We start from the raw sequence: 27,394 nt of genomic DNA, 5'->3' as shown, positions 1-27,394 counted from the left end.
CTTGTGGGTCTAGTCCCTTCCATCTAGATACGTCTCCTGATGACAAGATTGCATTATTTTTCTGCCAGTCATGGTGAGTAAGTAATTATAATTGCTCATAATGGGAGGCACACAAGCATATTTTGCCTTAATTTATAAAAGAATATAAACTACTCCAGCCAATTAACAAGTAGAAAGATTCGGTATTAAAAAAAAGGTGTACCTACAGGTTTTTTGCTACAAGAAATGTTTTAAAATGTGTTCAATTAGCTATAGGTGTCATTTTATATTCCCAAGACTTTGTCCAGGGGATTGCCCTGGACATTAACAAATACCTTTACGGTTTGACTCAGATATTTCTGCAATGAAACAGACAACTTGTAGTTCAAGTAAAACACCTGTGAGTCTGTATCAGGAAGTCCAGTTATTCCCTTAGGAAATAATTTTTTATTCTTCATAAGGATAAGGTAGAATTAGCATGCTGCAAGATTTAAATTTTGTGTATTGATATTGTGCAAAAAAAATATACAAATGCTGATCAATGGACAAAAAGGAAATAGACACCTCAGAAGAGAGAGAGAAGGGTGCCAAGACCAGAGAACAGGGAGAAGTACACAGTGAGAGAGCACTTGTGTAACAAAGCATTAATTTTATAGCCTAGCATTGACAGCACTCAGCTTAAAGTAGGGCATAGCTGAATTAGATCTTAAAGATCACATTAGGTTTAGTGAGATGCCATTTTGAATAGTTCATTAAGTAATTGATATTGACATTTTGGTATGTAATTAATGTTGAATTTCATATAGAAAGCTTTAAATATTAGGATTTTATTTTTACAGATAAGATGGCATAGTTATGAAATCTTATCTCTGCTGTTAATTCCTCTCAGAAAAAAAATCCTCTCTCAGAAAAAAAAGATGTGTTTTATAGAAACTGGAGGCAGGGATGCGCTCCATTTTATATTTTTCTTTCTTATATAGTTCAATTATGGATTGAACAAAGAGTTTTCAGAGAAGTCACTGGACTAGGGTGGTGGCTTGTTGAAAACAATTGTACTGCAATGGTGCAAGTTATATTGTACCAAGCTGCTGCTTATTGAAAATTAAGAAAAGAGAGAGACACTTTTTAGTGATGCTGAATAGTTTCAAGTTCAGTATGAATTATTAAAGTCCTTCCTATTTAGAATTTTAACCTAGCTCTTCAAGGCAATACTTCGTACTGCAAAAAATAGTTTTGACTGCATAGGCAGGAATATGAGAAGGCTGTAGCATCACTTGTAGTAAGTTGTGAGAAGTCAAGAGAGGGAAAGAGTTAGAGAAATAGTTGGGTCTTCCAAGGTCATAATCCAGCAAAACTTGTATATAAATAATCAGCATTAAGCAATTCCTTTATCTGCATCTAGTGCAGCCCTTCAGACTTTGCACAAGGCTGTGATGTGAATGAAACATAAGTGTGTGTTCAGAATAAATATTTATTAAGTTTTGGATATTCAGTATTGCAAATCCCAGATTAAAAAACAGCCTCAGGTCATAAATGCTACTTTTGTCACTCAATTCCTCCTCCTCCCTCCATAAAGAGAAAAAAAAAAAAAGAAAAGAAAAGAATAGAAGAAGTTCACATTCGTCTCTTAGAGTTTTGAACATCCCCTCATAGACCCTCTGCAGCTTTATTTCCAAAGGTGTTAACAGATTGGAAACACCGAAGTAGCTCATAGTATCAAAGAACTGTAGTGCTTCCTAAAGTGACAAAACTTATGTTTTCATAGCAAGATGTGGGAAGCAGGGGTAAAAGACAGTCAAAACTTGCTGACCTGATGGCTGGCTCCTTACATGTATTTTTATGTTAAGCATGAGGTTGCATGAGTCAGAGCAGTTTCTGGAAAGCAAATTGTTTTATGTCAGTCTATTCAGTAATTATATAGGTTGCTGTCTTTAGCAAGAAGTAAAGTTTGTGGGTTTTGTTTATTTTCTGTTGAGGCCTAAAGTAATTCCTAACTTTGATAATATTTTTATTTGCAGCACTTGTTCTATCATTTAATTGAACTGTGGACTTTTTAAACCTCAGGCACCTCCTTCCTGAACTTTGTAAATTCCTATTATTAGTCCAGGTACCTTTCCTTACTTCCTGCAATATATTTGGCAAAACAGCTTTATCTCAGTCTTCTGTGATCATTTCAAAATCATCTGATGTGCCTTGAGTCAAAGACAATGAGAGATGTTCCTTCAGTCACACAAGTCATTCAGGCTAATTTGCAAGACCGGCAAGCTCCCAAGCTTTGGTATTCCCCCCGCCCCCCACCCTCCCGGCTTGAGATGTACTACCTCCAAGAAAGAAAGATGAAACTTGGTGACATAACATTCCAGTGTAATATAGTATTGCTGCCAGGGAGAAAAAAGTAATTATTTATGAAATGAGGTCAGCAGTCCCTTTTTCCTGTATCTCCCCTATATTTCTTCATGAATTTGTCATGTAGTTGTAGCTCCTATTTAAATCAGAAAAAAAGACAGAGGAGACAAGGAAGAGAGATTACTTATAATTTCTGTGATATTCTATTATTTGCTCTCTCCCCTTGACACTACACGTACTACAGTCCTCCCATCATTAATGGAGAAGAGTTGTCTCTTCAGCATGCTAGGTCTGGTGGCTAACAGTCTCCACTGAGACCCTTTCTGAAGCAGCTCTGCTAACATGTGTCTGTTCTTTAGTATTGTAGAACACAGAGATTCTAAGCCCTGGTTGACTGAATATGTCGTATCTGGGAGCAAAAACCCTGTGCATCCTTTCCTTTCTATGTCTGTGTTTCAAATCTGTGATATCAAAAGTCTAATTTCCCGTCCATCGAATATGGATAAAAAGCCTCAAAGTAATGACCCTAACCTGATGTTGAGAGGATGAATTTGTGATATGTAAAATGACTGCAGTAATGAAAGAAACTTTGTAACTGCTGAGACAGACTGACTGACCCACTAAAACTTCCAAGATTAAAAATGTGTCCTCTGTCATACTGAAAGTAAATAATTAAGTCCTCTGTGTCATGACTTGATTTTTAGATTTGAAGAGGTCTATTCTGAAAAGAACCACTTTTTAAATAGGTTGGTACCAGTAACGACAATCTTCTGAAAGAATTCAGCAGTGTAGTCGGAGTTTCTATCTTTTTTCTTTTATCCTTTGCTACCTATTCCATTATAGATGTTGAGAAAGATATCTTTGCTTGTTTCAAAGTTCTTTTTGTTTTCCTTGTTCAGATTGTTTTCTTCTATTTTTTACCGAAATTTTAATAGGTGTTATTATTTTTCAGTCCTTTAAATTTATGTTTCATGCTGAGGGAAAATAACACTCCTGAGTAACAAGTAAACAACATGTACTATAATATTCAAAATAGCAGATTTCAGTCTTCTTTAATTATGTTTCATCAAGTGTATCTTTATCTACAAACTGTTTAAAAATCATATAGCACAAAAAAAGTTGTTTGACTGTTCTGGTATTCTTGTTACTCTATTGAATTCAATCTGTGTCTCGTGGTTTATGTGTATTCTGTTTTATGTCTAGAAAAGGGAGAGTTCATTCTTGTCTTTTATACTTGCATGCTATTATAATGTAAATAATAAATCATTTAAGAGCTTTTTTTTTCCTGGAAAAAAAAACACAAACCAAGAGCAGAAAGAAATAATTAAATTATTTTTTTCTTACTTGCACATGTTTTAAAACCAATTTATTTCAAAATATGAATGTTGCTAAATAACAGCAAATGCAACTACATGCCACATTAAGGATTTCAGGAGTTCATTAAAATGATTTAAACTTTTCTTGGGTAAAAGTCAAAAGAACTGGCAAAATATCAGAGATGAGAATAACACCCAGACTATTGCTGTGCCAGTTGCTGCACTTGCTACAACAGACCTAAACGGGTTATTCTTAAGCCTCCACCATGAAAGTATATTTAGCATTTTTAAAATACTTCTCTTTGGTGCTGAGACAGTTTTGTAAGAGGTGCTATGGAAATCTAAGGCACAGAAAAATCTTTTAAATCATCAGTGCTTGAACATAAGTAATGCAGGCAGGCTTTAAACTGTCTCACAGACAAATGATACTTCCTGCTGAGCTGACCCATTCTATGACACAATTTAAGTGGATTTTTTTTCCTGTTTATGATCTCTTATTTGTTCTATTGCACTTCAAAGCTACGTTCTATAATTTCAGACAGCTCCAGAAACTTTCATCTTTAGGACCTTGTGTGCTTTACTTAATTAAGTGATGCACAGGTTTTAATATCTGGAGTTTGAACATAAAGGATTACGTTAAATGACATAGATCTGCTCTGAACAGAGGTGCCATGTGATGTGGTTATTCTTATTTTGATCTCAATTAAACAATGATCTGCCCCAAACTTCCAAATGGAGATGACTTTTTCCTAATTCTGTTCACGTGCAGGGAATTTATTGTTATGAAACAGCAATTTTACAGTAATTTTGTTGAACTGTATGTAGCCTGAATATATAAAAAATGTAGTCTGAATATAGCATACATTATATATGCATATATATGAATATGTACTCTGAATATCTAAAAGAGTACTACATCATGGAGAAAGAAAAAAAAGATAAAAAAATTTCAACTTTCAAACAAAACCAGGAGCATGCTTGTTTGAGAAAAAGCCATAATAAAGCCACAATGTATGAGGAAAGAATCATCTGCTTTAAATATATTTCTAATCCATTTCAGATGCCAAAATCATACAGATCCCCTTTTCAAGAGCTGCCTGCACTGAAGGCGTATCACCTTTTAAAGAGTAGCCTTCACAGAAAGTTGTGTATAGGCAGAAGATAATGTGATGTAGTATATTTAGTACTGAGTGACTTATAAATACTGTATGATAAATATGAACCTCTTGTAGAGAATTCTTGTCTTTGTTCATCTCTATTGCATATCCATTATTGGCAGTATTCTTTTTAAGAAAGTAAGAAGAGTAGCATTTTGTCTTAGCAATAATTTTCAGTAACTATCTGCCTGAATCTGTTGATATGTCACACAGCAAATGTTAGCAGTGAAGGGAAATAGAAGCTCCTATCTACTACAGTCTGTATGCCAGTGGAAAGTTCTGCAGTCTCAATTTGTGTGTCATCACTGAAATTCCTCTGATATTTGGCCTTCAGATGTTAACCTTGAGGCTAGCGTGTGTGTGTTAGACAAGCTTGTGAGCATACTCAGAAGATGGCTTTCAGAATCTCCCTTTGTGGTTCAGAAGACCATTTTAAAGCAAGAGTGATAATGCTACCTGAAAATAGAATTTCTTATCCAGTGTAATATTCAAATCTGTTGGCGCTAACTTATATCCTGAATTTGGTTGAAATGTAAGGAAAATGCTGAATTTACAAAAATAGTGATTAGGAAAGATTAAAATATAGCTGCGTGCTTAGTTGCAACATACAAATGAAGCCTATTTATATTTCAGCATTAAGGAGATTTATTTTCAGTTGTCAAAAATCATCAGAACAACGTATTCAGCTGGCTTTGATGTGGAACAAGCACAAAGGCTTGACATAAACTTTCTTCCCTAAATGAGACCTCACTTGTGTAACTTGGGCAAAGAGATGCCTCCTTTCTGATTCTGGTCATGCTTTGGTATGGCAAAGTTACTTAACTTTTCATGGTTAGCAAGAACAGCAGAATTTTAGGATATCCAGACATAATACATTGAGAACTTTAAAGAAAAAAAAAAAACAACCTATGAAAAGTTAGTCCTTCTGATTTATAAGGAGGCTGGTGTGTTTTTAAAGATCACAGTTCGGTGGATGCTATCGTTCCTGTGCACTTTGAAATTTCAGCGTATGCATCTAGTTCTGTCTGCAGATGACCCTGAATTCCTTATATGGGCCAGATTTTAATATGGTCACCAAATAATTACTTGCCTAACCCTGTAAGGTTCACCAGTTCTGTAAGAAAGTATTTGGAATCTTGAGTCGTGGAAATAATTTGGAGACATAATTTATTCTCTCTATTTCTTCATTATTTCATCCTTCAGATGGGGCCAGTAATGACTGCCAGTAGCAGAGGTTTATTGGAAAGATCAGTTAATATTCATACAATGTTTGGAATGTATGATAAATTGATTCACCAGGCTTTGTTTAGGCAGTAGATGGAATGAACAGGTACATTCGTTTAAGCTACCCTACTGGAGGCTACTAAATATGACATCTTATATGCTGATATTGATATAGGGAAAAAATACATATGTGGAAGAAATACAGCTGTCTTCTCTGATGGAAAGCTATTTATGCACCTCTTGTAATGGAAAATAATAGGAGACAGAAGGATGACTGGGCTGAGGAAACAATTGTCAGCCAATTATGGAAGGTGAATGAAAGCTAAAAACAATCAGCTAGAAAATATACATTGGATGTTGAATTCAATTCAGCATCTGTGCCTGTTGAAACTGGTGCCGGCTCTAAGAGAAGTTGCTGGGCATCCACTGGCAATTCTAACTACCCTAGTCTTGGTGGAGGACTGCTTCATTAAGGGCAGGGTAGTTCAGCTCAAATCAAGGGGTTGAAAAGGGTTCGATTTGTAACTAGGCTGTTGGAAAGTCAAGTCCAATGAGACTTTGTGTGTGTGTTTATAGAACAAGACAGGGAAATTTTCTTTCAGTATATAGTGAAAGGCAAATGATTAATGATTTAGGATTCTTTTCACACTGCAGTAAAAATTAATTAAAGATGTGCTGCCTTTAGGCAATTCTATGCTTACAATGATAAAATGGAAATGTGCTGCATTTTGCAGAATAAAAACCATTGTCTTTACAACACACAGAAATGAATTGTATCCACATCAAGTTTTATGTAAACACTCTGAAATTCAATTGGTAAGGGTTCAACTGGATGTCTCTCTATGATTAAAGAAAAGCAATACTGGTGGTAGCATATTCAATAGCAATTACATTTTCTCACTTAAGAAAGAATTGGAAAGAAAAGATTTTTGTCTTCTGTGGACATAAGGGCAAGTGAGGAGGAGACGAAGGATCAACAAATGCTTTCAGTAGCTAGGTATGTTACAATTATGGTGAATGTGTGGCGAGGTGTTTTTGAGTTTGTTTATTAAACTTAATGTGTTAAATGTGAGTTCTGAATCTATTATCACAAATAGACCCCCAATGCCTTACCCCTTCTGTTTTTACAAAATGAAGCTACCAGAGTAATTTTCCTTTCTATTGACACGGAGACGTAATTCCTCTTTTCAAATCCCAGTAGCTATCTCTCTATTATTGTATTAAATAAAACCTCTTTTCAGTGGATTCAAACTTCAGCATAACTTTGAACATAACTGCAGCTTTCTTTTCCTCCATTCCTTTCCCTTTCTTCCCTTCCTGGCATTGCCATCTCAAGGGTGTTGGGAGTATTCCTGTTCTTTCCTCCTGGTTATCTGCCTCCTGTACAGCAGCTGTGCAATGTTGTCCTAGAACCTGTCCAAGCACCACACGCAGCTCTTATTTTCTCCGCCTCTGACTATCCCCTCAGATCAACCTCTGCTATGCTGCCAGAAGTGACTTGTTCAAAAAGTGACTTTCATCTGCTTTCTGCTTGCTCACCTGTCCTTCAGGCTCATAAAGCCTGCTGCAGCTTATAATGATCATAAAGTAAACTAAGGTTAAAAAAAAAAGTATATAGAAAATCCTCTTCATTAGGAACCTGAGTATGCCCCAGCTATTAATATTGAAAAAATACCTTAATACTGCTACTGATTTACTGTTGAGAGAGTGTGTGTAGGTCTGTGTATGGCACATCCACTAGAGAGTTTAATTGGCTAAACGAGAATAGAAATATTCTCAGGAACATTTCTTGTTCCCTTAGGAATCTGAGGATAAAGGGAAGAAAAAGGAAAGAAGAATGTAACTGAGAGCTAAGCATGTAACTGCTTGCCAGAGAGAAAATGGAATTGTCTGAGGAGCCTGAGGTATCAGCAGTGGGTGAGGTGCTGCCTCTGTGCCCTCCTGCAGCCATGCCTGTACTTTCCCTTTTGAGTGAATTATCCTTACGTCTTTGCTGTGTTGGCTAGTCTGACAAAAGAGACTTGTACAACAGTATCAAGGCACTGTAACTATGCTGGCATCAGTGGAATTACTAGCTGAAGGGGCAGTCCAATCTGTCCGCTTAAGAATTAAGAAAAGAGTAGTTAAGACATGGAGAGAAAGATATACTGGGTTCATGCAAATAAAGCAAAACACAGATTATGTTTTTGGCGTGAAAGAAAATACTCCCGTAATATGGGTAAAGATGATATGGAACTAAAAATTCTAGAAAACTGACAGATGACTTTTTAGCACTTCCGAGGATTAATGTTTTGATGTAGGCGTAATGTGCTAATGAATTAGCCTTTCAAATTCAAATGGAGGAAATCTGCCTCATTCTAGTCCTGGAGCATGGAAAGTATTTGTTCAGACCTAAAAACTATTTTATGCTTTAGCAAACTATGACATGAGTGAAAATTTCCACTTGATCAATAGCAAGTAGATTTATGGTACAGGCTTCAGAAGCAACAGTAAGTAAAATACATGTAGTCTCACACAGTTTAGGGTCACGTTTTACCTATGTTTGTGTCAGTATTGTTGATGCTTGGACAGAAAAATGAAATGAGCTAGAAAGAGATGAGAACATGAGCCAAGCTTGCTTGTGAAGAGCACTCTGAACCAAACCTGATAAGGTATGTGCCCTTGGGATACCTTCATGGCTGCCCAGCAGATTTTCCCTCTCCCCTTGGAAGGGAGCCAGGTCTGTCCTTGAAAATCCTCTTACCAATCTTAGAAGCCAAGTACTCTCCAATGGGTGGGGATGTTAAGTCTGCTTAGTTCTGAGGACAGAAATATGTAAATCAAAACAGGAAAGATTTTTCTGTCCACAAAAGAAAAAAAAATGCTGGAAATGTACATAGATTGTCCTGGAGCCCTTTTCAGTGGGGGAACATTGAGGATACTCAGTCCAGCATCCCTCAACCTCAGTTACTGCCTGTAGCTATACCAGCCTATGGGCTATAGCTTAACAAGAGGCTTTTCTATGTCTGCTTTGGGTTTGCAGCCCATTCAGTTTTGTCTCTGCCTTTGCAAGGCCCTGATGCGAACCAGATCATTGAGATAAGGTAGGTTAAAAAAGAAACTCCTCTTAAAAAGTGAGAGGTATTATTGGATATAACTGTTTACACTGGCAAGGGAACTGTGAATTGTCTTAAATGGCCAGCAGCAGCTCAACCTCTTGGAGGCAGGGGAACGAGTGAGTGTTTGCACTTGCAGGCAGTAATTACAGCTGCTGCTCATTCTCCACTCTAGAGAAATTAAGCTGCTCCTGATTCAAGCTGTGGTTTCACAGTACAAAGTGTTATGTCTCAGTGCCTGTTGACTTTTATTTTTTTCTCTTTCTCTCCATGTAGCACCTCCCCTCCTTTGTGCTGTGTCAGCACAAGTCTTTGTTCATCTGTTAGGTGAATGGGGAATTAGGGAACTAATCTGACTTTAAAAAACCACAACAAAACCTATTACTTTTATGCCTAAAACCCCTGCAATGCGAGGAATGAGGGATGAGTGTACAGGAGGAAATTAGTGCAGCATCCCTTTTGGTGTCGGTAAACTTGGGCTTCTTACGTGTGCCTACCAGACAGCCTTATTCTGTGCTCCACAGAGATAATGGAGTCACAGAAAAAGCAGTATTTAAAAACACGACTATCCATCAATTCCATCCTTTCTACTAGGTGCGCTGTCACTAAACATTAATAAAATCTTATTGTTACTCAGCTTTAAACCTCCAACATCAGCATTGATATGCCATAACTAAGTACAAATCTTATTAGGAAAAAAAAGCATTAGCTTTTATATTTTCCCTTAAAGAAGAAATATTTCACTGTTGCCTTCATCACTAACAGAAACACTATTATTTCAATAAACAGTTTATAAACATTGAAAGAAACTGAGTGAGGTTTATGGGATTTAAACACACTTTTCATTATTTTTTAACAGGATTTATCTCCTGCATGCTACTTCAAACATCCCTCTTGAATACACATTTCTTCAGTTTTGTGCCTTGAAAGAAGACTGGAAAAAATCTGTCTTACTGGAGCTGTATTTTCTTAAAAAAATCAGCAAGAAGACCTGGTGTCAATTACAGGATTAAGCAGCTGTTCAAACATTGTACAATATGCTAAAAAGCATCTTCAATGAATGCTTTCTAGTTAGACTGTTATTTCTGTCATTAATATTTCAGTTATAAAGTTTTAAAAATTGACTCTTATTAAAAGGCACACTAAGAATAAAGTGGTTATAGCTTAATTTCCTTTTGATTGGCCTTATTATGCATTCAGCAGCAAATTAGTTCTTTTCTTGACACAAGTCTGATGTTTACTGGTGTCAGTCAGTGCCAATACATAGAGAAATGCCTATGGGCTGAAAGGTGAATATACTGCACATTGTGCCTTTGCAGTGACAAGCAAAATTCGCAACTGTCTTCTTTATATTTACAACAAAATATTTATCTTTTTTTTATAGACAAAGAAACCCACAAACATATATTGATTTTATTGACAGATTAACAATTCATTTTTAAAATGCATGATCCTTACGCACCAACTCATATTTTTCACTTTATTGCATCACTTTAATATTTTACTTTTGATGGGGATGGGGTAAGAGAAGTCAATAATAATTTGATTGAATAAATGTCATGCAAGGAGTTCCGCAGAATAACTATCTTGCAAAGAAATCCTCCTAGCTGGGGTTTAGTGTGTTGTGTCCTCTGAAAATTATTTGGTAGTCTCTTTAGGATGTACAGGAGCATCTCTATAGAAGGAAAGATGACAAATTCACTGACTTCAGTATAAATGCTCTAAAGATGAAGGCTTCAAAATCGTGATAAAAAGGAATGCTTGTTGGTAAATAACAGGAAGGAATGGAAAGTTTCACTTATCGGAGAAGATGAAATTCAGTGGCTGATAAGATCTGAACATTATGAAGACTGCAAAATCACTGGGGATATGGGGGAATGAAGCATATTTTAGTAGCTGCCAAAGCTGTGGTATAGCTAGATCAGTGTATAAACTAAATTGAAACAAAGCCACAGCAATGCCTTGTCAAGATTTCACCATCAAGCAAAAAAGCAGCAGCAAATGAAGCAAAAGTGAAGCAGATTAGAAGCTTTTGACAGTTTCTGAGTCAGCTGGTGGCAGTTACCAGCATGGAGGCTTGCACAGTGTCTAGCCAGCTGTTCATATCAGCCTTAGCTTTGTAGAGATTATTCTTACTTTTTTGCTCATGTTATAACTTCACAGAGAGGTCTGCACTTTCAGCCAATGAGCAAAGAATGTATTGATAGAAAATTAATAGTGGACTGCTGCATGGTTCAGCAAGATGATTAAAACCTGGATTTTTTTTTGTCTGTAATTTTTCAAGTGCTGAAAAAAATATCTTAGGTAAAATGATTACAGTCAGGAGAAACCAATTAAGCAGATTTGTGTCCATGGAATGTCTCAAGTGTATTAAACTCTATGTAAATGCTGTTTTCAAGTAGGCAGAAAAAGCCCCTTTACTGCTATTTCTCCCTGAAAAATTGTAAATAAAAAGTGGAGGCTACAAATGGAATAATTTGTTTGAGGTATTTTTCAGCTTTTGAACATAATCAAACACTTTAAGAAAAAGAAGGTATCTGTATAAAAATGTAAAATTAAGTGACAACCCAACTTCTGACCCTGCTGATGAGTCTTCTGTGTGATGTGTTTTCTGTGGCTGTAGTGTTCTTAAAACAAGGAAATTACACATTCAAAACCTGCAGTGTTAAGGTTGCAAAGTCAAGCACTCAGAAGAGAAGAAATGCCAGTTTAGGTTCCCATCTGTATTTATTTTGTCCCCATCTAGCTGTCGGTGTTAGGAGCTATTTATTTTTTTTTTATAACATGTACAAATTCTGGTTTTGTTACATTATTTTGGCATATTTAAACACCTCTTCTTCCCCCCCCCACCTTTGACTACATAGCCACACTGTTAAAAAAGTCCTCATTTCTGTAAAAAATATTCCTGGTGCCCTGGCAGGCTATTTGTAAAGCAGTAGCATGCTCCCGAATCACATTGACAACCGGATCAGGTCTTCCTGTTCCTAAGCAAGCTACCACCTCAGGCCTGCCTCCACTGACGTAGGCTATCTGAGCCTCATTCTTCATCTGTGTCCTACCTATCACTCATGCTTGTTTTGTCCACTTTGTATTATCCATATCCAAATCAAAGCCTTTATATGATGCAGGGTCTTTTTGGGCCACTCTGTACTTCAGGCAGTAGTGAAGGGGACGTGAGAAAGAGCTGCAGTTTAAGGTTTCTGTGTGTGGTAGGAATGGTGCTGACTGCCTTACTGTGCCCTGAAAAGCTAAGAGACATGCCAACAAAAGGAGCAGGGTTCGGGTCAGAGAGGAACATAAATTTACCATTCATGCAAGCATGACAGGATTGCAGGGCACGGCAGTTTGGATGACAATCAAGATGGAGCTAATGACTTCAGATTTTATGAGTTGTGAAACTATGGGGGGTAGGCAACATGCCTTGCTGTTACTCCGCCACACTACAAGCAAATAACTTCATTTTCTAGTGTTCTTGTTATACTGCAATCTGTCAAATTATAGCAAAATATAGCTCGTCTCCACTTAATATTTTCTCTTAAAGTAACATATTCAGTTCCTGCACTTCTATGTTGTGGTAAAGCATGTATCGCACTTTTATAAATTCAAGAGTGGTAAGCTATCATTGAACAAAAGCATAGGTACAGGGAATTACCGAGTATAAACTGCACCGACAAAGCAAATAGACTATACATATTTCTTGCTCAGTATTTCTGACTGTTGACCAGATAAATTGGGGGTCCTTGACCCTGATGGATACAAAGACAGCATAGGGTAAGTTTAAGTTTGACCCTTTGTGTAGATGCAACCTGTATGCTCAGAAAGTTAGATAATCTCTGTTGGTTCCTGTACTGTATTATGCTGAACAGAGACCTCAATACCTGAATGCAACTAAATTTCAATGAAGAGAAAGGGCAAAACCGTGTCACATCACTACAGAATTATGGGTTTGAGCTCTGTAAGCTGCAAGGTTTTGTAAAGTATCTTGGAGAAAAGAACAACTCAAAGTACTTGAGGACAATGGAAGACAAGGAAGTATTCCACTTAGAAAAAAGGTTAAAATGAAATACGTATTTTCCCCAAAATGCAGTATGCCTGCTTAAGATATTGTCTTTGAATAGTAAATGTAGTAAATGTACTATAATATTATCCAGGTAATTAGTAGTTAAACTACTGAAGACAGAGATTGGTTCAAAAATTGTAAGGAAGTGAGGAACCAGCTAAAGCAGAGATGATAATGGATTTTGTTAAAGGGGAAATATTATTAATGAAATTCCTCCAGGATCAGTCTTGTGACTGATGTCATGTAAAATTTTCATTTATAATCTTGGCACAAACTTGAACACAGAGAAGATTCTCAAATGACTCTTCTGTGAGGCAAGGGTGAGATTTTATCTGGGATAGTCATAAGTGCCTAAACCAGGAGGTTAGTGAAGGCAGCAGAGAGAAAAAGTAATCTCCAGAGGCTGCTCAATGGCACCTAGGTGAGTTTCCTGCTCTGAATTGCTCTTTTAAGTGCAGAGAGGGAGTCAAGATGCAGCAGGAGGCCTATCATCCTGCTGTAGGGAATAAAGACATTGTTTATTACACATGGTTGAAAACCCTACATTTGGGCCTGTTCTAGTTCTTGTTCACAGTGTTAGAACAGGGCTTGAACATTCGCTACGAAAGCTGCCAGCCCTCTCTGGAGATTCTTCTTGAGTCCATAGATAATTTAAATGTACATGAAAGGACTCACCTAAAGCCAATGTATTTCAAGTACTCTACTTCTTAGGTCTTTAAAGGATGCTTTTTCAGTAAGTTTCCTTTTGTTCCCACAAAATACGTTTGTAGGACAATATCTAATACTCAGTCTCACCAGTAGTCACCTGCCACTTCACAGGGTGCCGTGTATCTGTTTAAGCAATAACTCTTTCCATCACAAATTAACTTAATTAGAATAGAGGAAGAAAAATTGCTCTCAGTTTCTCACTTACCTTTAAGTTTGATGCTCCTTTTTCAGAACTTCCCTTGTTTATAAAAAGGCAAAACCCAACTCCTCTCCCCCCCTGCCCCCAATAGTTTCTAAGAATCTAGGTGAAAATCAATAGTAAAATAAAATACTCGCACCAATACAAAAGACACTGAGGCTGAAAAACAAAAGCTAGTTGTAATTTTTTTTTGTCTCTTATTATATTTATTTTTTACTCTCTCTCCAACTCCTGGCTGCTTGTTGCTATCCCCTATATCATAGTTTGTAATTTCCAGGGTTGAGTGCACAGGGCTGGGTGTTGACTTAAGCTACTAGTGCAGGTTTGGACACAGAATACCAGTTTGCTGTTCTGTAAAGCACCCTGTGCTAGGTATGTATAATAAGCAGCATTATATAGAGAGGTTTGATCACATGTTTTCTCAAAGGACTCTGAGAAGGGCAGAGAAGAATATCAGAATCAATAGAAAATGCATATCTTACAGTATGAGACTAAAATAAATTTCTTTAGACTATAGAGCAGAGCCTGAGAGCTAGTGAATTTTCCTTGTAAATTCTCCATGTTTTTAACAACGAAGAATGGTAGGAGCTGTTTAGATTTTTAAAAAAGAAAAATGCTGTAGGGACAAAGGGATGTGTACTGTAAGGCAGTTAAGTGTGGCAGAGACTTCCAGAAAAAGTAATGGAGGTAAGAAACTTACTGAATTCCATTCTGAAGATTGATCAGTTTATGAAAAGCAAGATTTTGTGGCTGTTAAGATATACATGGTTTTGTTGCCTATGTTAGGAAGTAGTCTAATGCACTGACTCCGGTGTATGCATATTCTAGTTTCCTAAATTATCATTATTTAGTCTGAATAAAAGCATTTACTAGTTTAGCTGATGTGAACCATTTACCAAAAGAACTTGTACCTTCATTTGATTAACTTGCATAATTTTGAACTTTGACTCTGATCCTGCAAGATTTTGCATGAACTTGATTGAAAGAAATGCAAGCATCTATAATGATTGCAGTAAGTACAAAGTCAGCATATTGCAAAGCACATATGGGTTACAAGGAAACGTGCTATCACCGCCTATATTCAAATAAGATCTCAGAAGACTGTGTGCTGTTAGGTGATAGAATATTTTTTGGCTATTCAGTTTACAGAATAGCATTCCCAGCAGCTGTCACCAAATTAGGATCCTGAGCTAGTCTCAGTCTGAGCAGAGTGTAGCAGTTTGGCAGGAGTCACAAATGAGCAGCAGTCATTGATTTGCTGTGAGGAATATGAATGGCAAGGTGCTTTGAGGGTTAACCCTGAAATGCAGCAGATAATTTGAGAAAGATTTTTTAAAAAATATTTGAACAAGAGACTTCTTCCAAACAATAGATACTGAAATAGGAAATGCATAGATAAATTATGCATTCAACACGGAAGATCTCACATCATATAGCATTGTTTTGTCTCTTAGAAAATAATGCTGAAAGGAAGACATCAGAAAATGGAACAGTCAGAACAATCCGCATTTTCACGTCTAGTCTAGTTCACTACAGTCCTGCCCTAATTATTTAAAACTGGGCAGGTTTTAGTTATTTAAATAGGATGAGAGTGTCTGTCAATCTCTCTTTACACCACCTTTATGTGGAGACAGTGAACAAAGTTACCATGGTGTTCTGTAACTTAGATTCTTGTTTTAGGAGTAGGTACATGATCACCAAATTAATTTTGAAGTAAGCCAGACAAAAAAATACTTGAGAAGTGTGGAAAAGACTGATCCTTAAGGTAAAAAGGTCCAAAATCCATCATCATGCTCCTGCCAGTAAGCTACTGTTAGCACATGCTTAGGCATATGCCTTTCTGAATGTGCAGATGTCACTGATGCTTCAGAGGTTTTGGGGAGTAGAATGCATGAGTAACAATTATTGCTACGGTCATTAACTTCTAGGTTTGGAAAGTCTTTTGCATTATGATTGAGAACTTTCTTCCAGATGACAGCCAGAGGCAGTAAAAGAAAAACAGAATCTTCAGGGAGATAGGACCCACACATAATTGTATGACAAATTATAATGACAAGCTTGGGCTTAGGATCTGTAGTGCCATGTGCTGAAATAAAATCCATTTCCATATAGTTCATCCAGGACTATTACCGTTTGCAGTAACCGTCTTTGCAAAGCAGAATATACTTTCTCTGCACCAAGAAACACATGCTTTTCCTGCACAAGTGTTTATATATTTTTTCCTCATAGCGTCATCTAATGCTGAAATATAAATATACTTTGCAGGAGGATTCATATGGGTTTAATACAGCTTCAGTGGACTGTCCAGTAGGAACTAGATCAGGTCCTTACCATATTTGTGGAAAGGTGCTGACATCAGAACTTACACAAAGATATTTTAAAATTTATTATTTTGCATCATTATATTTTTAAGCCATAATTTTTATATCTAAAATAAAGTCATTGCAATTCTGCCACAAAAGAGTAAATAGGAAAAAGATACAGCTTACCTTTGCAGGTAGCAAAAGATGTTAACCTTAAAATAGCCAGCAGAAAGTACAAGCTATACTTCTTAATAATTGTGATCCTGCCTTATGCTTATGAGTAGCAAATCACTCTCTCTGTTTTCTTTGCAAATGCTAGAATGTTTGTAAGTGAAACAGTCTACATTTGTAGGGCCAGTGAATGGCAGGTTCTTGTAATCTGAAACAGGGAAGATACAGCTAGTGTTAGAAGCCACTTTGATTGCCACCAGTCATCAGCCTGGGTTGCTGATTGAGGGAACACATAATATTCACCAACTCAGCTTGCTAATTAAGGGCACACTTTCAGTCCACCCTCTATGTGCAGGCTGAAGCAGATGCGAGAGGGAATCCTCACAATGAAAGCAAATTGCTGTTCTCTCTTACTGTGAGATGCTAAGGCACAAATGGAGCACGTCACTCCTTGTGCTTCTTTATTATCAAAGGCTGAAGGATGCATTAAGTTTACTTAGCACCTAGTACTAATAAACAAAGCTACAGCTGAGCAAGATTTGACATTAATTGCTACAGAGGAGTCTAGATCCTTGTATTATTTCTTAGGACCATGAGGGTTTTTTTTGTTTATTTTATTTTTTTTTTTAATGATGCTGTGTCTGTATCATCTTTCTTTTATTTTCTCTTCCCTTCTCTTCAAATCTCTTTGTTAATTTCTGGCTTCTATTTCCTTTACCTATCAGGGGCTCTGGCAAGTCCACCACACAGTGTTGACCCTTATGTTTCAGATCTGGAAGTTTTGTCTGTCGCATCACTTGCTGCTTCTTTCTTTGTGCCTGTACATGCTTTTAAATTGCTTTACTCTAATCAATATGATTATTAGATTAGATTGCTCTTAAATTACTTTTGTTTGATGAAGCATTATTTTTTCTTTCTTTTTTCTTCTTTACCTAGGTTATCTTGGTACCCATGCTAGCTCTGAAATTAACTTTACATAATGGCTGGCCTCAGCCTTCTGGAAATGTTTGAATCTTTTTTATGAATAGAGTTGTGACTGTGGCCTCATCCCTAGGACTTGCCCGGGAAGAAAGAAGAGTATCCAGGCCTTTTCCCAGGTAACAGAGGATATCTGTCTCTGACTGTGATGTGGGAGAAAAGGGGAACAAGAATGACTGGGGCAACTACAGGCTGGTCAGCCTCACCTCTGTGTCTGGCAAGGTCATGGAGCAGATTCTCTTGGAAACCATGCTAAGGGACATGGAGAGCAAGGAGGTGGTCGGTGACAGCCAACATGGCTTCACCAAGGGCAGATCGTGCCTGACCAATTTGGTGGCCTTCTATGATGGGGTGATGGCATTGGTGGACAAGGGACGAGCAACGGATATCATCTACCTGGACTTGTGCAAAGCTTTTGACACTGTCCCACACGACATCCTTCTCTCTAAACTAGAGAGACATGGGTTTGATGGATGGACCTCTCGGTGGATAAGGAGTTGGCTGGATGGCCGCACTCAGACAGTGGTGGTTAACGGCTCGATGTCCAAGTGGAGACTGGTCATGAGTGGCGTCCCTCAGGGGTCCGTGCTGGGCCCGGCCCTGTTCAACATCTTTGTCGGCGACATGGACAGTGGGATAGAGTGCACCCTCAGCAAGTTCACCGATGACACCAAGCTGTGTTGTGCCATTGACACGCTGGAAGGGAGGGATGCCATCCAGAGGGACCTTTACAGGCTGGAGAGGTGGGCCCGTGCCAGCCTCATGAAGTTCAACAAGGCCAAGTGCAAGATCCTGCACCTGGGTCATGGCAATCCCAGGCACAAATATAGGCTGGGCGATGCATGGATCGAGAGTAGCCCTGCGGAGGAGGACTTGGGAGTGCTGGTGGACAAGAAGCACAACATGAGCCAGCAATGTGCTCTTGTGGCCCAGAAGACCAACCGCATTCTGGGCTGCATCAAGAGGAATGTGGCCAGCAGGTTGAGGGAAGTGATTCTCTTCCTCTACTCTGCCCTGGTGAGACCCCACCTGGAGTACTGTGTCCAGTTCTGGAGCCCCCAACACAAGAAGGACATGGACCAGTTGGAGAAGGTCCAGAGGAGGGCCACGAAGATGATAAAAGGGCTGGAGCACCTTTCCTGTAAGGACAGGCTGAGAGAGTTGGGGCTGTTCAGCCTGGAGAAGAGGAGGCTCCAGGGAGACCTGATAGCAGTCTTCCAGTACCTCAAGGGGGCCTACAAGAGGAATGGGGAGAGGCTATTCAGTAGTGCCTGTTGTGATAGGACGAGGGGTAATGGTTTTAAAATAGAGGGAGGTAGATTTAGATTAGAAATTAGGGAAAATTTTTTTTACAATGAGAGTGGTAGAACACTGGAACAGGTTGCCCAGAGAGGTGGTGGATGCCTCATCCCTGGAAATGTTGAAGGCCAGGCTGGATGAGGCTCTGAGCAACCTGATCTAGTTGGGGATGTCCCCCCTTGCAGGGGAGTTGGACTGGATGACCTTTGAAAGTTCCTTCCAACCCTAACCATTCTATGATTCTATGGAATGGTGCAAAAAATAAGCTTAGATTGTAAGAATCTATATAGAAGAAAAGTTTAAATGACGCTTTATTTTAATTGAAAAATGAAAAGATTAACTGGAATTTACTGAAGTTTCGTATTTCAGTAGTTTGTGACTGTAAAACTCAGTGGCATAGCTGAAATACATTGATATAAAAATACCATAATATAATTTGCTAGACTAGTGGAAGCAAGGAAGAAGTAACAAAAATAGGTTCAGGCATATGATAGAAAGCATAGTGTTATACTAAGAACAGCTGCTGAAAGAACCAAAAATAATGAGAATACAAGGGCACAGTCTCTGGTAGTAAAGACAGCTTCAGATCTTGCTTCTGCACTACCCTTTACTGGGGAGCAACGACCACTTGAGAGGCTGGTCTATAAAATAAAATGATGTGAGATAAAAATATTTTTTCTTTTCTCCTAGAGCCTTTTTCCCAGTGATTCAATGGAGGTGGGAATTTGCAAACAGGGAAGTGAAATGAGCACTAGTGAATAGGGCAGTTGAACAATATTGTAAGGCCCGTCTACGAGTTTCGGAAAGGAGCAGATAGGTTTTCACACTGGAAAGGCAGAGAGGGCTAAAAGTAAAGTGAAAGGAAAAGAAGACAATGGTTGTTAGCATCAGAAAATGTTTGGTTTAGTATTTATTTGGATATAAGTAACAATTTTAGATTATTTCTCTGAACACATTGATTTTCTGTCTCCCATCATCATAACTACATCTTAAAAACAATATATTCACTTATCTTCATAACTTGATTTTGATTTGGGAATTTTGCCCTCGTAGGGAAGGAAAATTTTACATACATTCACATTGCCAATCTGAGTCAGAGCAGGAAACTGCAAACAGCCTAATCTTCTCATTGCTGAGCAGTCTTTCCGGTTTGCTCATAGTTAATCTCTCTCTAGAAGAGAATTTTGTTGTTTTTTTGTTTGAGTTTTAAACTTTATGTTCCTGCGAGCAAGTGGTGGAAATACTCACAGAGACTGGGTTTATGGAAATTGTGTTTTCAGTGTGGAATCAGGAAATTTAATAGACAGTGCCAGGAAGCCAATTACTTTTGACTGCAGATTATATAAAGGAAAATAAGAATGCATAAGGGAGCTTATAAAGCAAAATAAATTCTTTACTGATATGACAGGAAAGAGGCTTAGATTGCATGGTAATTTAGGTGATTTTTCTAAATCATGGACCCAAAGTGGACAACATAGTCCATGTAGGACACCTGAAACTGTGGGTGGGAGTCTTGTATTTCTGTAGTTTTCCTACTCATAAAGCTCATCACCCTAAACTGGCTTGATGTTGCAGAAAAGCAGGAGGTATGAAATATTGCTGTGCAGCAGCTGAGGTGCAGATAGAACTGAAACTGTGTAATCTAGACTGGTAGCTGAAAGTTGGAGTAGAACATCACATGAATCTGACTGGATAGGAGAAAATAGAAAAAGAACGCAGTCTGTAACGCCTGTTGTGGTGGTTTAGCCCGGATCACCACACAGTTTCTCGCTCACCCTCCCTCTACCCAGCAGGATGGGGGAGAGAAATTGGGAAGAAAGGAAAACTCATGGGTTGAGATAAAAACAGTTTACTAAAATACTAAAAAACTACAAAGCTAACAGGATATAAGGATAATAATATATACAAAATATACAAAATGAACAATGTACAATTTCTGACCACCCAATGTCCGAATGACCAATGCAGCCCGTCCCGAGCAGTAAGCAAAGGGGAGGAAAGCAAGCTAGCAAGGTAGAGGGAATGATGCCAGCAAGCAAGAGAGAAGAAAAGGATGCCAAGGGTGCCCAAATGGGTGCCGGAATGGAATGGATGCCAGAAAGGAATGCTCCCTCCCGTGGGCAACCCCCACTTACATACTGAGAATGATGTTTATGGCATGGAATACTCTCTTTGGCCAGTTTGGATCAATTATTGTCTTTTGCCCAGCTCTCCGCATCTGCACCTTAACGAGACTTTAACGAGACTTGGAAAGCCAGACAGTGTCCTTGGTCTCATTAACAACAACTCCTATCATCAGAGTGTTTTGATCAACATTCTTCACACACAAAATCCAAAACACACTGGCTACTGAGAGGAAAATTAACTCCATCCTTGCCGAAACCAGGACATCTGTCCTAATTCCGGCTAGGACAGAGTTAAATTTCGCTGGAGCTGGTGACACCTGTGGCTGGGGACACAGCTGGTAGAGGTTACTCATTAGCCAACAGCTGGGATAATTTACCCCAATTGGCCAAAGGGGTATTCCATCCCATGTGACATCATGCTCAGTATATATGTGAGGAGGGTGAGGAGGGTAGTCTCCTGTAACTCCACAGGAAGCTGGGTATTAGGACCTGCCATGAACTATTGTATTGTAAATTATGTGCTAAGTATTTTCTCCCCCCCCGCCCCCGTGTTTTCCATCCCTGTTTTCTTTTCTTCTGTTGTTCTCTTGAGCTTTTTATTTTTTTTTTTTATTTCAACTCCTGAGTTTTGTCTTCTTTTCTTTACCAATTTTCCTCCCCATCCCACTGGGGGGTGGGAGGAGTAAGTTAGAGACTGCATAGCTTGGTCCTGAGCAGGGCTAAACTACGACAATGCTGCATTGCCTGTAAGGGAGATGATTTAGTTTCATGCATGTGGTTGTGAGTGACCTGGTACTGTTTATGAATAAGACTTGAGGAGGTCAGGAAGCCAGACAGTAATTCACTGGGATGCCAGTATGAGATTTCAGTTGCATATATGGATTGAGCTTTGCCCATTTCATTTTCTTATGATTGTTGTGTTTTCCCACATAAAAACTTAATTTTCATAATCCTGAGGACTTCTGAACAGAAGCAAAAATTAGAGAAGACTAATGTTGTAAAATGTTTAACTCCTAAATTCTGGCAGTAAATATGATTTTTTTTTTTTTAAAGGAGATTTGAGATGGTCAATTTATTTATTGCCTGGAGATTCTAAATGCAAGTATTCTGGATAAAAGGAGAGCAGCATAGGTTGGTGTGGTGTGTGGTTTTTTTTTTCTTTTTTCTTTTTTTTTTTTTTTTCTAAGTATGTAGCTATATCTGGGCTATACAGGGAGGATGCTACAAAATACTAATTTTCAAGGCTTAATGATAAATACTGTAAGTAGTTTAAACTATATTTTCTTTTTAATATACCGTAAGAGGAGAAGCTCCTATATTTGGCTTTCTTAACACTTTACCTTAGAGGAATTCTTCTGACTTCTGGCTGAAGTAAATATTTGCTTTCTTACAATCTTTTTGATTTTTGTTTATTCCTTTAACTTCACCAAGGTTTCAGTTTTCCAGGGGGAAGGAATTAGGAGAAAGCAAGGCTCAAAACAACTACCCAAACATCATACACAGGAAAATGCTTTATAGAAATGAGGAATCCTTCTCTCTAAAATGATAAAACTTTCAACTGAAGCTTGATGATCTATGAGAGAAAAAAAATAACTTTATATATATATATAAACAGAGATTAGTGTAATATTTTTTTTAAACTCAGTATTTTTAAAAATTCTAAAAATGTTTGGAAGGTTTAAAAATGACGTGTAAACAGTAAGAAATATAATAAAATCAGAAAGAGCTTCACAACGACAGAGTTGAGAATTGGTGAAGAACAGCACTTCAGTTCCCCACACAAATCAGTATGCCCACATTTCTGACTGCATAGTTATAAGATACATGATGTTCTGAAGTGAGCATTTACCAAAATTGATGAGAGAATTACCAAAGTAGTTGGGCTCTCTTAAAATGTGTTTGTGATAATTGCAGGGATTTTGCTGGCAGACATTCCTTATTACCAGAGCTGAAAGGGCTGCATTTTCTAGAAAGCCATCAAAAGAAATTTTATATGTTGAGCTTTGAAAGCAAATATGAATACTGCACTATGCTAGTAGCAGAGCTGTGCAAAAAATGTGATCCAAATTAAGCTCTGCAGAGTTTGCAAAGTTTCAGCTGAACTAAAATATTCCATGCTACACTTCTTTAACAAAAATTCCCAATAAAGATTTTCTGTGAAAAGTTGGATGTGTTGTTTTAAGTAAGTTTCCTTAACAGACAACTGAACACAGTGAACTTCAGAGACATACTTCACAGCTAAATTGTGTCTCTTTGTCTTTTTCTTATTTTAGAGGTAGCCTGAGTTTACTGCCTTTAACAAATATGTTCCAGATAAGCCATTTTGCTTTGTTTTTACCAAGGTAATAAGCTGCAGAAATAGACATTTTCTTTCAGAGTACATTTTAGAGTAAAACCAAGGGGCAATTTTTTCTCCTAAGTTTTGTTGTTGTTAAACTCAATGTTGTTAAAAAGATTCCAACTCATGTAGATTGAGAGTACACAGGCAAAGTTCTTTGCTTCCTGTGGATCTGAGCTCAGAAATAATGTGACACGCTCCAACCAGTGATTCTTTGCAACCCATGTCAACTAGAAAGTGGTTTTCTGTCACACATTATTGTGGTTCAGGAAAGAAAGGGAAAGCCCCTTGCAGACACCTGAGGATGAAGAAAAGGATCCATCCAGACCTTAAGTAGAAAGACATAAAACAGGGAAGCAGCCAAGCAAAAAAGTGTTAACATTCCCACTACGTGTTACTATTTTTCTTTTTACTCCTGCCCGAAGGCAATACAAGTGAGAGATAAATGGGCTAAAGGAGGAGATACATTGATGGAGCTGGAAGTTCCTGGGGCTGGATCTGGAGAGGATACCTGAAAACTGTGCAAGGGGCCCCAGTAATTTCTGGGAAGTGTTGGACCTACAGGTGTTAACCCAAAGAAAATTAAGGTATATGTGAATTTTCTCCTCTCTTTGTATGTAATTGTTGCTTAAAATGTTAATTTCAACTAATATTTAATTAAACTTACTGTTAGATTTTTTTTTAAAGCCATCTTTTTAAGGCTGAAGTTAGGGTGTTTGCTTTCTTTATGGACATATGAGGTCAGGAGAAGAATACTTAGTGAACATGACTGGCACAACAAAAAATGGACATACGTGCATCATGAGTTCTCAGGTTCTGACAAGTTAATTTTGAGGCTTAGTAATTACAGTCATGCATAGGAAGGTTGTTAAACTCCTGTAAGTGAAAGTGAACACATTCACATAGTTACCATATATCTGTGTTTGCATAGGAAGGTTGTTAAACTCCTGTAAGTGAAAGTGAACACATTTCACATAGTTACCATATATCTGTGTTTATCTACATTTGCTCTTTTTTTTTCCCCATTCAGAAGTCTCATCCAGCTGAAAACTGTGAGCACTTGTCTTGGGATATCTGAACAGCCTGAAGTCATTCAGGCAACGTTATATCTATGCCTGAGGTTGTATGGACAGATCAATGGAAAAAGACTATGTACAGTGACTGAGATGCACCTTGGACAAATCAAACTCACTAAATATATACCATACATCTTGGGCAGATTTCCACCAGTGAACTCCTGGAAAGAAATATGGGAACCCTGATTTTCAATGCTGTATGGATGTATTGAAATGGAAGTGAAGTCCTGAATTTATTTTACTTTTTTGCTTTTGCCTAAATATTCACGTCATATTCCTTTTATTTATTTATTTATTTTATTTTATTTTTTTTTCCCAGCAACTGGGAAGAAATATGAGAGGAAGAGGAAAGAAGTAGCACTCAGAGACTTGGGAGACATTTTTTTCTTAGCCATGCTCTATATTGCATAGAAATACCTCCCATTCTGAAGCATTTTGAGATCTTAGGGCTAAAAGTGGCTCTGTAATGAGGCTTTATTATTATTGTTGTTGTTCATCTTTAAACGTTCTGCCTTATTTTATGGTTCTAATTAAAAGTAAGAAAAAAGGCTGTACTGGAATGACTCTCAAAGAATTCTTATTCAGTGAGGTTTCAAGTTTGTAACCTCTTTACTATAAATTACAAGCTATTTTCTGTAATCAAATATCCAAATTTAGAAAAACAAATTCAATTAAACAACTGTACAGTTCTTTGTTTTAATTCTAACATATGTCTTCCTTTTTATTGTTCTGAATAATTTCCTCTGTTTTTGTTTTCCATTTTCTTACTCTATGGAGGTGCAATGCAGATCAGAACATAAAGAGTTTTCAGTCTCTTACAGAATATGTTTAGAGGCTTATTGTATTCTCCAGAAATGCAATTGATAATTGAGATTTTTTTCTTCTCCACCACACACCCCTGCCCTGGCCCTTAATAGGATGTGAGCTGAAAAGAACACTCCATGCTACTTAAATAATCTATCTGACAAATTATGCTCTTTAATTCTACTTAGGAAACTGTCTTTTACATTAACCAAACATCACCCCCCTCCCCGACCCTACTTGACATTTAGAGCTTAAGCAACTACAGCCTACTTCTAACAAGTTCTCCTTCAATATAAATTAAAAATACGCGATGTTGAACAAAATCATCCAGTATCAAATAGTGAAGTTCTTAGGGATTTTTTTTTTAATACTGTTCATGTACAAATAGAGGAATTCAATTTAAAAAAAACCCCAAAGCACTATGCAAACTTGCAATATTGGCAGAATGTCATGTAACTTGTCAGAGAGCTCACACCTTATCTGTTGTTGTATATGCATCCACACGCATATATGTACATATAGGCACACATACACAAACCTAGAATGTTCCAAAACAAAGAATGTCTTCAGCTGTCATGGTTTGTCATGGTTTTGTTTTAATTAGGAGTATCTTTTCTTGTTGTTGTCTCAATTAGGCTTACTACTGTGAGCTTCCTCAACAGCAGTATCTTGGAATTTTAATTTCTGTAGGATGTAGTTATGCAACAGCTTTTTTTTTTTTTGAGTTTCATATCTGTACAGTTAAATAATCAGCATGAAGGTGTCTTCTCATAGTAGCTTGCAAAGTAAATTATATGAATTAAACTCTTCAGATTTTACCCAAATTAATTTTTACCTTCTACCTGGGGACAAAAAAAATCCTAAAAGTGATATTTGGTACTTGAAACAATGACTGAATGAAAGACTTTTGCAGATTCTCTGTAGCTGCCAAGTTGGTCAAAGTAGTCTGATCTCCTTTGAGCCCCTTGTGTAGTCCTCTGTTTTCAGCAGGAGAACTGGAATAGATTGATCGTTTTCCTCCCAGCATGTGAAGAGAAAATGGACTCATCTTCCGAAACAGGTTGGGACATAATTATGATTAGACCCTTTGGGTTCACTTACAACAATCTCTGGCGGTTTCAGAAGGCCATGTAGGGCAAAGAGGCCTTCTTTGAATCACAGCTGTATGTTAAACTTACATTAGACATCTGTTGATGTTGAACATCTTTTTGTTTTGTTTTACATTTTTAAATCTGTTTTTAAAACAGATTGGTAATATTAGTGGAAAATGTACTCCTGCTTCTATAACACACATCCAAAACTATTCAGTTGTGCATTGATAATGTACTTGCAGGGACAGCCGATCACTACCTGTGGCTCTTGCAAATCCTCCTGGTTTCACTATTAGTAATCTCAGTGCCTAAGGGGGAAAGAGCATAATGTCAGTGAAGTAACTTGTGATTGAAATACTGAATGCTTAGAGATCTAATATGTTTAATTCCTCTTGTCCACCCAGGAATCTTAAATTAGCCAGGCTAATTTTTTTTTTTTTTTTTTGTGATGAAAATGAGTAACTGACAATTGCATCAATGGAAACTCCTCTTTCTGTGTCACTTCTTAGTGTGGGGTGTTTTTTTTGTTTGTTTGTTTTTTTAATAGCAGTGATAGTTCTTCCTTTGCATTAAGCACTTCTTTGCTTTTGTGAGTATTTTCATTTGATGGCCAAACCACAAAATTTTATGGAAATGAGGTAATAGACTTATTGATATATTATTGTAAGCAGAGAGGAATTTGTTTAAGTAAAATATAGTTGAAGATGTTTTAAATCATAGCTTACATTATAATTCTCTAAGCAGCTGTATTTCCAACAGATGGGAAACCTTGAGTATTGAGCTTCTTTTAAGTGATTTACACAAAGGACCAAATGATATTCCTTCTTGGATCTAATGTGGGCTGCATGCATAAGATCAAGTGAAGCTCCTGCAAGAGATTAAAGATTAAAAATATTTTTGAGAGACTAGAAACTAATGGAACATTAAAAATTACCCTCAGATTTTATTTTTCCATAAAATTGATCCTGATAAACACTATGAAAACTGGACCTTCCCAAGAAAATAAACTGTTAATCTAATAGTTTAATTTAGGTTTGTTTTTTTTTTTTCTGCAGCAATACACTATTTGTAAAGATGCTGTTGCATGTGAGTCGGTCTTGAAGTCCTGAAAGAGTGTTACAGAA

Source organism: Chlamydotis macqueenii, chromosome 4 (genome assembly GCF_036417535.1).
Source record: "Chlamydotis macqueenii isolate bChlMac1 chromosome 4, bChlMac1.mat, whole genome shotgun sequence".
In the NCBI taxonomy this organism is placed as follows: domain Eukaryota; kingdom Metazoa; phylum Chordata; class Aves; order Otidiformes; family Otididae; genus Chlamydotis; species Chlamydotis macqueenii.
This window is presented reverse-complemented; position numbering follows the sequence as displayed.